This window comes from Canis aureus, chromosome 4 (genome assembly GCF_053574225.1).
Source record: "Canis aureus isolate CA01 chromosome 4, VMU_Caureus_v.1.0, whole genome shotgun sequence".
NCBI lineage: Eukaryota > Metazoa > Chordata > Mammalia > Carnivora > Canidae > Canis > Canis aureus.
In genome coordinates this window covers 46,572,705-46,587,586 of record NC_135614.1, presented here as the reverse complement: position 1 = coordinate 46,587,586, position 14,882 = coordinate 46,572,705, and the positions used below count along the sequence as shown (strand labels likewise).

At 35.2% G+C, this 14,882-nt stretch overlaps 1 protein-coding gene across 1 annotated transcript in view; it reads left to right on the top strand.

Moving 5' to 3' along the window:
• The window catches only part of TENM2 (teneurin transmembrane protein 2), a 1,508,878-nt gene that overhangs the window by 216,237 nt on the left and 1,277,759 nt on the right, over nt 1-14,882 (top strand). Inside the window, exons 5-7 of the mRNA XM_077895600.1 lie at nt 1,400-1,549; nt 2,441-2,619; nt 11,610-11,809. The gene's annotated coding sequence lies outside the window, so the exon portion shown is untranslated. The remainder of the gene's footprint in view (nt 1-1,399; nt 1,550-2,440; nt 2,620-11,609; nt 11,810-14,882) is intronic.

Here is a 14,882-nt window from a genome sequence, read left to right as displayed (position 1 = left end):
CCTATTTTTGAACATAAACATATTGGGAAATCACTTTTTTCTTTCCAAGAAGGCTTTGTCTTTTTTACGGTGCTTTGCTATATTAGTCACTATATTATCCTCATTCTGTGCAATGCAGTCTACCTTAATCTTGTGAATTTAAATCTATATATCTCTTTTGGACTTAAGTTGTGCGAAGTCAGTTAACTCCCTACTTTTTTCGTAAATAAGTTTTTTCATAGCTACCTAAGCATAGTTTGTTTTCACACATCATAACGGAAGTTATGAAATGGAGAACCTTTGTCTTTCCTAGTTCCATCTCTACATCCTATTACAAAAACCTCACAATTTTCTGATCGTTAAAGAAGGCACTTTAAAATGCCATTTTATTTTGGTCTTTCTCTGGGCTTTCCCTTTACTCTCTGTGACCTATGGACAGTCCCCCAGTCGTGTCCTATTCTCTTTGATGATGCCCATTCAACAACATTGGGATGTCTGTCTTTCTTCTCATTCTCCTTCCTGTGTAATTTATTTTCAACCTTTGGGACATAGCTTAACTTGACCATTTCTGAAAGTCTTTGTTTGGCCTTCCACATCTGGGTTAGCTGCTTGGGTTTCTCCTACTGCCAGCTTTATCATATGCTATTGTAATCTCTATTTACTCCCACTTTATTTTCCTAGACTATAAACTCCCCGAGGGCTGGGACTAGATTTTAATTACATCTCTAATTCCCACCCCCTAGCCCAGTGACTACCAAACAGTGGACTTTTAACACAAATCTATTAAGTAAAGGAATAAATGGATAAATTAGCTGTCATTTTCTGAGGCAGATCATAATTTAATTTGTTCTCATTGTCTGGTACATTAAAAAAAAAAGGCTTTGTTCATACTGTGACTTTCTCAGTCTCCTGAGTTCTATTTTTATAATTTTCTTTTATTTTGTATAGTTTGATACTTAGCATGTTACTTTAGAGCAATATAGCTTTTAAGTCTGAGTAGAAAAGAAAGAAAAGACAATCTAGCATTGGTATAAATCTGCCCTTAGGACCCATTTCTCAGGAAAAGCAGACAGGAGTGAATAGTGGTTGAGGATCTAAGAGCAGGCATGTGTCATTAAGAAAGAGAACAGGGCATCATTTCCGCATTCACTTTCATTCCTCTCATATTTCGGCTCACAAAAGCTCTGGCTTAGATTGTTGACAGTCAGTGTGTAAGAACTGGGGTTTCTACTGCCTTTATACAGGAAATCAGTGTGGCTATATAAGAAGGAGTGAGAAATGGTGTTTCCCTCTCATGAATAAAAACTGTGTATCTAGATGTTGCTGACAAAGAGCTGAAGTTACTAAACCAATGATATACTCCCAGGGAAATATGGGTGAAAAAGATACTATTTTTTTTTCTTCTTTTTCCCTTTCCTAGCTCTTTATCAGCGTTCAATTCAACCCAAGGAACCAGGAACCGAGGAGGAAGGAAGTAATTGACATTCAAAGCCTCTATTTTTAGACACCTTTACACTTTCTTTTGCTTCTAACTAGCAAGGATTTTTCCAAACAAGCTTTTAATTAGCAGGTGAGTTTAATTGATATGTGGGTTTCTCAGAAGGGGAAAGGACCTCAATGTAGAGAAGGAGGGAGGAGGGACTCCAATCACTCTCACTCACAATAGAAGACCATTAATTCATTTGCACCTGGATGTTTTAAAGGATCAATTTACTGTAGCAAAGAAAGAAGGCAGAGAATCAAAAGGTTGGAATCTGTCAGAGAAGAAAGAGAGGCACTATAATTTAACATGCTATGTGGATGATTTAAAACTTGGAAAAATATTGCTACTGATGTCCAAATACAGAAACGAACCTATTTGCATTTAGTCAGGTTCTGTCCATGTGCTAAGAAAAGATTAATGTTTCAAAATCAATGAAGTTATTTTGAGTTTTTAATCTGCAGGAAAGTAAAAAATAAAACAAAATACATATTTAAGTCACTTTCATTACTCTTAAAGGAGTATTTAATTAATGTAATTGAACATGAAGATGTTTTAAAAGTTAAATTCAAAGTACTCTTGCTATTTATAGGGGCAAGAGAGGACACATATTCTGTGTCCAATTATCTTTTTTTTTAAGATTTTATTTATTTATTCACGAGAGACACACCCAGAGAGATTGAGAGAGAGAGAGGAGCAGAGACACAGGCAGAGGGAGGAGCAGGCTCCTTGCAGGGATCCCGATGCAGGACTCGATCCTGGGACTCCAGGATCATGCCCTGGGCTGAAGGCAGCTGCTAAACCGCTGAGCCACCCAGGGATCCCCTGTGTCCAATTTTCTAAAGTGGGAAGTTGTAGGAAGTGGGAAGATGTATACATCACGAATCAGAGACCATTGGTTGTACACAACAGAGAGTACCAATACTGACTAATGTAAGGAGACAAAACGAACAAATTGAAAGCATATTGGCTTTTTCACAGAATCAAATGGATGGCTCAACCATCAAGCCTCACAAAAGGACAGAAACTAGAGGAGCTCTGAAATTTAGGTAGCAGAAACTAGTGGAGAGTCTCTTCAAGGACCTGCCAGAAGAGTGACTCAGGAAAGAAAAAATGATCCTTGGAACTTGACTTTGTATGCCCACCCACTGACAGGGGAGGTGAGATAGTTTAGTTCTACCCACATTATCTGTAGTGAGAGACAAATAGTTCATCAAGTAAAAAATTCTAGATGCTGATACAGTTTTTGGTCTACTCCAAAACTTTATGTATATGAATAAATACACATGTAACATATAATCTATACATGTATATGTAGACATATTGTTACAAAATGGTAATTAACCCGTTTTTTTCCAGTATTCCAGGACCAGTATCCCCTGCTTGCTTCATGGTGATAATACGTGTTGAACAGGCATGTTGAAACTCTGTGCCATATCAGATATTGTTAAAATGCATGTTCTCCATTAGTCAGAGTGGAAGTCTGCCTTCCAGAGGAAGAAAATTTCCTTTGGTTCCCTGCAGTCAGCAACTAAAAAAATGGCTAGGCTTTCACCCTTTAAAATGCCTTTTCAGATTACTTGATATTTATTCTTAAAAACAAAACAAAACTTAAGTAATATACTGGACCCTGCTGAGTTCACTATAGAACTGTTAGAGACTTGTATTTATTAGACAAATGATAATTACAAAGAACTCAAAAAAAAAAAAAAAAGAGAGAGAGAGAGAGATAATTACAAAGAACACAGAGTCCTAGAAGAGAAGCTGACTACGAACACATCTCCTACCCCTAACTTTATGCTTTAATGAGAGACTCAAACTAAGATTTTTAGTGAATATTATTAAATTAGAAAATAATTATTCGTTCATGATAGGAAGGGATAGTTCATTATTCTCTTCAGGATAAATTTTGGGGACTTTTGAAATTTATTCTAAAGACTATACAGACTGATCTCTGACTTCTTTAACTCTACCATGGCATGAAAGTAATATACATTTAGTAGAAAGTGTACTTTGAATTTTGATAGTGCCCTGGATTGGTAATATGCATAAAGTACTTTATCATGATGCTGGACAGTGGCAGAAAGCTACAGCTCCCATCAGCCACATCATTGCAAGGGTGAACTAATACACTTAACAAAAATTTTGTACCCAAACATTGTGTTTATTACCTTCAGTACAGTATTTAATAAATTACATAAGACGGACGATGCTTTATTTTTAAATAGGCCTTGGGTTAGATGATTTTTGCCCAACTATAGTCCAGTGCAAGTGTTCTGAGCACATTTAAGGGAGGCTAGGCTAAGCTACGATCTGTGGCAGGCTAGGTGTATTAAATGCATTTTTGACCTAGGACATTTTCACCTTACTCTGGGTTTATGGTGATGTAACCCCATCATAAGTCGAGGAAGATAAGTGTTTTTTTTTTTTTTCTTTATTAGGAAACAGACTATGTGAGGATGCGTTGAAAACTATTGCCTGACCTCATGGTCAATCCAAATGGAAATGCATTACTATTTTTGGCAAAGTAGTTAGATTCATAACTTGGCTAAGTGGGCTTATATATAGGCATTTTGTATATTTGTAAGAAAAATCTGAAGTGAACATTATATCCAATTACAGTTTTGCCTTGTGTGATTTGTGGCTCCCTGCTTGTATCCTTCTCTGGAATGTTAGCTAGCAATATAAGCTCTCATAGCAAGCAGCTACCCAAGTCCAGTGTGTGCTGATGATAGGAAGGTAATAAAAACAAGAACCCTTGAATGCTGTAATTGGTGATCCAGCCTCCTAGACTACTGAAAATTAATTGGCCAGATGTTCCCTACCCAACTGTAAATGGGGGATAATGTAGGAGACTGAGTTTTCAACCTTCCCCAGGTGTGCACATTTGAGCAGAGAAAAATGATTATGAGTGACATGATGACAGGTGCGGTGCCCATGTTCCACACTGCCCTTGTGTATCTGTTATATATTTAGGATTTTTCCCCTGAGGCGCTTCAGAGATATGAAAATAGACAAGGAACAAAACCGAAAGACCTTTAAAATAGAAGGAAAAAAAAAACTGGGAAGTTGTGAATATTATATCATGTGTCTATTAACTGTGTTGTTATTTAAGGTTGCATTTGAGCCTGTCACTGTTAGCTGGTGTTATAATTATGTGCCAAGCCCTGTACTAAGCACCTTACATTTTGTGATTAACCTTCACAGTTTTACAGGTGGGTACGTATATCATCTGTGCTTTTTAGATGAGTCAACTGTTGTTCTCAGAGATGGAATCAATCTGTCACAGTTACAAAGGAAGTGAGAGAGTAGCCTTGAGTATCTAACATCAGAGCTCATAGGCTTACCTACTAAGCCATATTGTTTCCAAAATAGAAGGTCTGTTCACCTCTCCAAAGCACACTGTGATAAGCCCATTACCTGTATTATCTCATTTAATCCTTACCACCAAGAGAGGTATAAAAGACTGTTCTGGTTTCACAGAGGATGATAAAGATACTTTAAGAGTTTGATCAACTTGACCAAGGTCATGTGACATTTCAGAACAGAGAAGGTGCTCAAATATACTTTACTCTGATTTCAAAGCCCAGGTGTTAACCACAATGAAGCAGTGCTACAGAAAGGATAGGTCTTCTGAATGTGAAAGTATAACATCAGCACTTTAAGTCTGATTTCCTTTATTGTCCTTATTCACATGTTTGTATTCACAGCAAAAGTGATTATCCTGCCATCTTCTCCTATGCAACATTTCCTTGAGCTTTAATTTTGAATGGGGCCCAAAGCGTCCCTTGATTATTTCATGCACTTGCCCTCAAGGACTATTTAGGAAGAAAATGTTGTTCTTCTAATAAAACAGCACAGCTGTCTCAAAGAGCTTTTAATCCATCTTTTTAAAAGATGTGGACTTTCTAAAATAATGTCGCCCCCATTTGTCTTCTATGAAAGAAGATATTTCAAACCCAGGAACACCTATCATAATAAACCATTAAGATGACTCCAGCCTTTCAGTGTATTTTTAGAATTTCATATTTCACCAAATGTTGTTATATATAATTCATGGTAGTGGGATATGATGGGATATGACAGTTATCTCATTTGTGAAGAAAGACCAAATAACTCATTGTCCCACATCCACAAATAAATTATTCTTGTCCCCAAGCGTAAGATTCTGTTTTGTTCGTTTCCTTACCTTAATGGATTTTCTTTTCTACATTAATATTTTTTGCAAAAGACTATGACCCTTAAAATATCAATTCAACTATTATGAAAAAAATAAAATTCTTAAAAATTAGCCTCACTAATTTAAAAATGATGTATTAACAACATAGTCCATACCTCTAGAAGTTAAAGCAGGCCTTGAGTGATAATTATTTTGTACAATTTCATTCAGTGTTTTTTGTCATATGTCAAACATGTGAAGAGAAAGTCTAATTTTTCCCTTTGAGATCTTTTGAGTGGATACCATCTGTTTCAGCTCAAGGAAGGTCTAGGGTTCTATTTTTCTTTCTTTCATCAATTTCAAGAAGTCCTATATTTGATTCTAACATTACAGTGCTATCCTGTCTAGAACTTCCAAAAATTAAATTTGGGGTCTTAATGTAATGCTTTAGTTCACAGGGCATTTAAACACATACATGAGTACAAGTAAATGAAAATTTTCCTTAATTAAATTGCATCAGTGTTTGAGAAGATGCCTCACTGAATTTTGCCTGTATTTTCACTTCCTATTCTTCATAATCATGTATATTTCTTATGGTGTTTAATCTGAACCGGTGTGAATTTTAGTCTATATAGTTTTAGTTGATTGATCTCCTTAAAGAGATTGTTTCCTACTCTTTCTTATTTTCTCAATTTTTTGGAAATTCTTAGAAGCACTCAACTCGTTTTCAGGTAAGAGTGAAGTTAATTTAATGCTTTTTCAGGAAACAGTAACAGTCCCATGTTGTCTCCTTAAGGGTAAAGGTCAGTGTCGAAGGAGAAGATGGCCAGTAGGGAAGTGTTTGGAGGAAATCCTAACTTATGCTTTCATTATTTTTTCCTCAGAAAATTTTCCATGAGAAATAGTGTGATGTTATGCTTTTAAGCCTTTTATAATGCAAACTTCTAGGTACATGTTCATAGAATAACTAAAGGTGTATGTACATTCTTGTCATAAACAACCAATATATGCTATATGAGTAATAGAGAGCACTTAAGTTTGTATTTATATATATACATAAGCTAGCATAAAATAGCTTGATCAAAGCATTATCACATATATATTAATGTAACTATCTACCATTATCCAGTTATGACAGGTAATAGGTAATATATGATTGATACATAGATAGATCTTCGTTGTAGCATGTATGTGTGTTCTGTCTGCTATAAATGTGAGTCTCTGTGTGTCTGCTATTTGCTAAACATTATGTGTGTACATATGCTCATTTTATCAGGCAGCACCGATAGCTTAGTCCTAATCTTTTATAAGAATATATGTAGGGCAGAGGAAAAATTATCCAATTAATAGTCCCAGTATCGTCAGTAACCATACTTCAGCTGGTCTTCCTGAACTTGGATATCATCTGAGTGCAAAAGTAATAACAATTCCAAAAATTAGATGGCTACTGGTCTCTACTAAGAGTTTCTCAGAAGGGGCCTGTTAGAGCCCACCACAATCAAGAGTTTTAAAGCAATGTGAGAGTCCTGCTAACATCCTTTTAATAACATCATTTGAGACACCCAAATTGTTAACTACTTTAGCATGTTGCATTAATTCTGGTTGCTTTTCAGTAAGCAGATGATTAGGACAAATATACAAGCAGTGATTCTTCAACAGATTCTACAAAATCTGATTGTTCATTTGGGCCTACAGTAACCTATACTGAATTCTGTTTACTGGCTTCAATATTTAACACAAAAATGAAGAGGTAGAAAATAGCAGGAATAGAACAAAATGCAGATATAAAATCAGAGCATTTTAGAGAGGATGGCAATGGAGCTGAACACATTTGGTGTGCCTTTAAGATGTCAGTTCCTTTGGCAGGTGTGTTACATCCCTGATCTCATTTGTTTTCCTCCTTAGGGGTAGAATGGTTAAGTCCAGTTTCCAGATAAGGAAACTAAAATTCCAAGGGATTCAGTGACTTGCCAATACAATGACTTCTAGGAAGCCTTTCTTTCCCCATCAGAATTGGAGACAGGTATCCCTAGTCACAGACTTCCCTTCCTCTACCCTCAAATTTAAGCTCCAGGAAGTGGTTAACAAAAATAAACAACACTCTCTGTCCTCAAAGAGCTGATATTCTGGTGTAGAGGGACACAGATAAGCACAAAAATTATATAAAATATATAGAATGTGAAATGGAGAAAGGCATGGTGAGAAATAATAAAACAGGGTAGCAGACTAGAGAGGAAGTGGTCAGGGATGTCTTTCCAGAGAAAGTGGCATTTGAACCAAGATCTAAGGAGGCAAAGGAGGGAGACATGAAGTCAGGTCAGAAGGAAGAATGTTCCAGGCAAAGAAAACAGTTCAAAGAGTTTGTTGGTGTGGGGCAGAGATGAGCCTGATATATCTGCCTGCAGCAAGGAAGCCAGTATGGCTAGAGAAGAAGGAAAAGAAGGGAGAATAGCTCAGTATCAGGTCAGACAGGTAGTGGGTAGAGGAGGGTGAAAACTTGCAGGCCCTTCTAGGCAATTTATTTTGAGTGAGATGAGAAGAGAAAGGCATATTTGAAAAATGGGCTTGATGTGACCTGATTTACCTCTTCCTAGGATGATCACAGATTGCTGTGTTGAGAACAGCAATGTTGTGTTGACTGAAAGAGGTCAAGAATTAAAGCAAAGAGAATTTTTAGAAAGTATTAAAATAATTCAATGAAGCATAATCACATATGACTTAAACTGAGGGTGGGTGGCAACAAAGGTGGTGAGTAGTGTGATTATGGATATATATTTTGAAGGTAAATATGACAGTATAGATACGGAATGTGAGTGAAAAATACAAGACAAGGGTGACCCTTGGGGTTTTGGTCTGAAAAACTGGAAAGACGGAGGAACCAACAATGGATAGCTAGTTTATTGTAAGACAGCATGTTTTAGGAGAAGGGTTTGGAGCTAAGTTTTGGACGTGTTAAATTTGAGATGTTTATTAAATATCTTACCTGAGAAATTAGTCTGGTGATTGGGCATCCAAGTCATCTGGAGTCCATAGGAAAGTTCACGGCTTGGAATATGAATATGGTATTATCACTGTAAAGATTGTATCCAAAGTCATGGAAATGGATGAAATCTCCATGGGGTTAGTGAGGGCCTAACAGATATTAGTTCATGGTTGATCATTTAAAACCACCTGTATATGAATGAATGGATGTGTGCAACAGGTGAGATGGGAAGAAAACTAGTTTGTCTGACATCAGAACCATTGTGTTTCTTACTCTTTGTGTAGGTCAAGAGGTTTTTATTTGGAACAAGAGAAAGTGTCTGATTATGAACAAGAGAAAGTGTCTGATTATTTTAAGCAAGACTAATAGCAAAATGGAAATTTACCTAAAGGGTATTGGGGCACTCACAGATTTTTTCCCCTTAGAATTAAAGATCCAGGCTTAAATGCTACATATGCAGAAATAAGGCCTATAATTACACAACCATTAAAAAAAAGTTATCAATATGTCAACTTTAGCAACAGAGTAAGAATGGTGATGGTAACAATGATGTCAAGGAAAAGGGAATCCTTTTTGAAAATGCCTGCCATGTTGCAGATCATTAGCTCATTTATTCCACACATCACTTTTGTGAAATGTTTACTGTTATTCACATTTTATGGATGAAGAAACTGAAGATCAGAGATGTTACTTAATTCTTCTAGGTCACCCAGATGATGACTACTAGAGTCTGGATTCTGTTTGAGATTTGTCTCATTCCAAAAACACGTTTCCAATTTACCAGACTGCCCTTTTAAGGCAACAAGTAGGTACAGCAATTCAGAAAGAGCTGCAAATTCTTTTCATAATGCTGTGAGGTAGACCGGGCTGATGCTTTTGCCTATTTAATAGAAAGGAAAACTGGAGCTAGATGATCTGGGCCAGCTTGACAACTATAAAAGCTGACTTGAGATTTGGCTCCCAGTCCACTAAATGTGAGTTTGAACTTTCTCAACATCACTCAGAATTAAGTTTAGCAAAACTAATGATGATCCTAATAAGAATATCTCTATCCTTTTGGAAAAGTTTTTACAAGTTACCGATTGCCTTCCGTCACAAATATATGTGAATGTACTAAAGTCCTATATTTGTTGATTGTAAAGTTGGCTTTTATTTTGATATTCTCATGTTAACTCTTTCTGCATTTCTGCTTAACTTCAGTCCTAATGGTGATTTTCCCTCACTATCACAGAATTGCTCTGAATTCTTGATAATTTTCACTTCTCATTTTTAAAAAATTATTATTATTAATTGCTTCCCTCTTCCCCAACCATTTTTGTTTGGAAATAAGAAGCCCTCTGTTCCTTCCTTAGGTTCTGTCATTCTGATGTGGAGAATCAATCTCTTTCGTCAATACAATATTTTTCTGCCTGCTTTGTCATTTATTTTTGTATTGGATTGTCTTTCACTTTATTTCTCTGGTCTCTTTCCTTTTGACTCTTTTAAAAATTTATTTCTCCCCACTGAATCACTTCAGTTCGGCGGAATGAGATTTTGCTTGCTTTTACTCCCTCAACATGTTATGTTTATCATGAGATTAACATCTTTATTTTTTGGCTCTGAAGTCTCTTGAACATTTTCTCTCAGTCATTTTTATTTTCCTTCTTGTCTCCGTGGTTCTGTGTTGTTAAAGTTCTTCATGGCCTGTTCTCCACCTATCTTTTAGTTTGTCCTGTTTTCCTACATCAGCTTGTTGGGAGGTTTTATTCTTCAATTTTTCGCATGATGATATCAGAAATATCTGCTACTAGGTACGGTCAAAGAATTATAAGTCCTCTACTCTGTTCCGCTCTCTGCACATGTTTATTAGTAAGTGGATAGTATTGGAAGAGGTTCCATTCTTATACTAGGCTTGTCCAGAGTTATATTTATTTTAAAAAAGTAATTCAATCTTAAAAGAAAGTGTATCTAAAAATAAGATTTAGTTTTGTAAAAACTTACTGTTATTCACGTGTTCAATTGGTCTTGGCAACCCACAACAAATATTTTCCTGAGTTATTACTTCATATTGAGTTATTTTAAGTTTTGATTAATATTTTGAAAATAAAAAGTACAACACCTGCATCCAAGAAATATTTTTTAGTTTGCATTTAAGTGCGTTGAAAAGAATTGATAAAGTTGGGGCAGCATTCTCTGTAGAGAACAGAGTTGAGCTTTGGAGTAACAGATTTGAGTTTGGATCCTGCTTTCACCTCCTTTCCATATGCGGCCTTGAGCAAGATTAATTTTTCTCAGCCTCTAGTATCTCTTTATTCTTAATACTGGGGTAATTGTATCTGCTCTATGGATAGTTAGAAGATTCAACATGATACCATTTTCAAATGCTTTAATTCAGGGGCTAAAGTGTAGGTGCTTGATAACTTATAGCCATCATTATTATTATTTTATATGAAATGTCAACATTTCTAATCTTTTTTTTTAAATGTGAGATTATTTCCAAAAGTAGCCATGACCTTTCTTTCATCTCCAGTTTGAGAACATTTGCCTTCTTCCATCAAGTATTCATTATTTTATAATTATAATTTGAATACATACTTGTCCTGATGGGAGAAAAAATACATGGCGATGTAGAGAAGATTTGAAAGCTATAAGTATCAAGTAGATTTTGGCTTAGGAAGAAAAAAAAAAAAAACACCTTAAAAATGGTTAAATATTTCTGGATTATATCATAAAAAATAGGAAAGTTATAATTGAGGGAAGTCTGAGTAAATCCTTTAGAATAAAGGCACCTTAAGAGCCAATATAAGAAATCTAATGAAGCAGGAGGTTATGTAACCTCATAGAGTTTTTAATGATGAAGATAAGTCACATTTTCTTAGTTCTCAGTGGAGTCCTCTGCAGATGGCATCCTCAGGAACTTCAGTTAAAATTAGCTAGTGAAGAGTACATACAAGTAAGAGTCCCATTCTCCTAAGTCAAGGTTTTGTGTAGAGAATTCAATTCTGACTCTGAAAGTATTTGCCTTCCAGGTCAACTCCATCTATATCCAAAACCTTTCTCATCTGGCCTGACCTCCCTCATGAGAGTTGCTGTTCTACTAGCTGACTGAAATTTGATGTATCCTCTCACCTCAACTTCCACAAGTCAAAACACGTCTGTGCTTTCTGGTCACCCACCTACCAAAGCAATCCTCCATTTGCTAATGTGTGCCAATGGTCGCTTGACTTCAGTGAGTTCCTTAAGTCATCCTTGATTCTATCATTCAGTCTCTCTGACCTTGTATTTTAATCCCCTTGATTTCTTCTTTAGGCATTTGATATTCTGCTTGCTTTAGTGCTTTTTTTAAAAAACAAAAACAATAACCCCTGGTAAATGTTTACAGATAAGTATCTGGTCTAATGATCAAAATCACAAACAAATCTATTAGCATGTATAAAAATGCTATTGATGTTATGTTGTAGTTTTCAAAATTATAAATATTATTAAAATGATGCTTAATATTAGCATAGAATGGCATCAAACCAGCACGTGTACAGAAACATAATATTTGCCCCTTCTGTTTACTACTAGAGACTCATTAAACATTTCTTCTAAAGGTGAAATATTTTGGAAGCCTGCAGACACCTACACATCAACTTTAGTCTACCTATAATTGTTCTTTCCTTAGTTTAACTATAGTTCTAAAAACTTTGTCTGGTAAGGAATTTATTCTTTTTTTTTTTTAGGAATTTATTCTTTATGGTTGTATACATAACTGTCACATGTGGTGCATCTCCCCCATGTTACAGATACTGAGAGATTTAGATGATTTTCATGGCTAATTTTGCCTTACATGCTACTTTAAAAAATAAGGACTGTTTAATTTGGGACTCCACAGTCCAATTTCATACCTACTTAGATGACTATTTACTAACTACAGAATAAATCTCAAGTTTGTTAATCTCTTACCTAATTCTTCAACCTCTGCTTTTATTCTTCCACAGATATTTAAGATCATCACATTAGGCTTGTTCATTTTTCCCTATTACAGATTGTGCTTCTGCTTTGAAGAGTTGGCCCAGTCCCCTTTATGTTTAATAATCTCCCTCCATTTCCACCTAGAGAATTCCTACTTGTCTAATAATTTTCATTTAATCACCCACTGCTGGAAATAGAGTTTCCTTCTTCTGAACTCTGACTCTTGGTTTCTAGCACACTTTCATACCTTATCTCCACCATGCTCACTGTGAAAAATGAGCAATGCAGAAAACCAAGAAAGAAAAAAAAAAAAAAGAAAAAGACTCATTATCTCATCCCCTGAGTTAACAACTATTAATATTCAATAATAGGCTTTTCTTGCTTTTTTTCTCCTTCTTATACCTCATCATCCTTCTCACAATTAAAAGGAGAAAAGTAGAAATTCTATCATGACTTTATTATATGTCAGATACTAATTTAAACTTTTACAACCATTGATTGCATAATCTTCCCAATGACTATAGGAGTATCTTATTTTTATCCTCATTTGATAGAAAAGAAATCCAAAATTTAGAGTTGTTAGGCTACTCTCCCAAGTTCAAAAAGCTACAAAGAGTTAGAAAGTGGATATGAGCCAACATTTGCTTCACTTTACAAGTCTTCAATCTTAACTACAACGTGATGCTGCCACTGTGTACATATATGCTGCTATATATAATCACACAAAATTATTTTTTCTTATGTGTATACATGTATAAAGTTTAAGAAAAAATGGAAAAATGACATTTCTAAGACTAAATTAAAATTCTATATTAAAGAGACTCTATGAATTATTATCTTAAAAGGGCAGATTTAGTCATAAGAATAATAATTATGGTTTACACCTGTATGATTCCTACTACCACATGCCAAGCAGTGTTCTAAGTATGGTATATATTAACTCATTCACACTCACATAACTCCATGGGAGAAGTACTGTAATTGTCACCATTTTACAGATGTGCAAACTGAAACAGATGAAGTAAGTGATTAACCTAAGACTATCATGATGTCTCAGCTTATAAAAGAACATTACACTGTGTGTGTGTATACACACACATATACACATATATGTATATATATCATTCATAAATAAATTTATGTAGAAACATGTAATACTTCTACCTCTAACCTTCTGTATTTATATTTTTTTCTTTCTTAATATAATGACAGTGTACTTACTTTGGCCATAACATGGCATTTAATATGTAATCAGTAGCTCAAAAACGGGGAATGAGTCTTGAACTAGTTTTGTTTGTAGAAGCAAGGCGCTAACTTTAATTAACTTTAACTAGGACTGCTTATAGCTGCATGTGAGAAGAGACACAAAAAGGCCCATTAACTCTGAACATCATTTCCATGTTTTTGCCTCTGTATGCCCTCAAGATAGTACTTTTTCCCTGCTGTTCTTTGATTTTTGCCTTTTTCCATTTTTTAAAAAATGTATTAGCAAAGGGTGTGAGTCTAAAATTAGTCATGTATTGGGCTATAGCTTTTTAGTTCATCTAAACACATTATTTCTGGGAAAATGGTAGAAAATTTTGAGGGAAATTATATTTTAAAGGTTGAAAAGTCTTGTTTTTAGGAATCCCCTCACCCCATTCATGGGAAATTATGTGTGGTCTCAGTTTTTTTTTTTTTTTCTGAGCATATGTGAGCCTGTATGTTTTAAAAATATTCTTTGCCAACAGAATCTCCTTTTCCCTGTAATACCCGCTTACTTGCTTATGGTTTGGTAATATTGAATGAATATTGTTAACTTTCAAATATTTAATGTGCAATTGTAAAAACCACTGCATGATTCCACATGTAAACATGTTCTGAAAACTAGCATTTAAAATTACTTTTTACTATTTTCATGACCCTAGACTTTGAAAGAATCCTTCAATGACAGCTGAAGCGAGACATTTAGCAGCCACTGTCCTTTCTGTATTCTGTGCCAGGCACAAGGACTCCATTCCTCTTGAAAGTTTTATCATGTACAAGGCTATTAACATTATGAGGATAGGCTGAAGCATGAATAAATCCTGAGACTTACTGATGATGTCATTATACTGGTCAATAAAATACATAGAGGGAAGGGCTTCCCATGCTACCAGGTTCAGTTAACTAAATCAGGATACACGAGCAATTAAGTCTTTAATTAAGATGAATGAGTGACATTAGCCCTCCTTAAACTCTGCTCGTCAGCATTTACAAATAGAAAAAGACGGATGCCTCCTTCCCAAGAAATGTGGGTTTTATTTTTCATTCATTGACATAGTTTCGTTCTTACCACTTTGTAAACAAAGTCACCAAAGTATAAA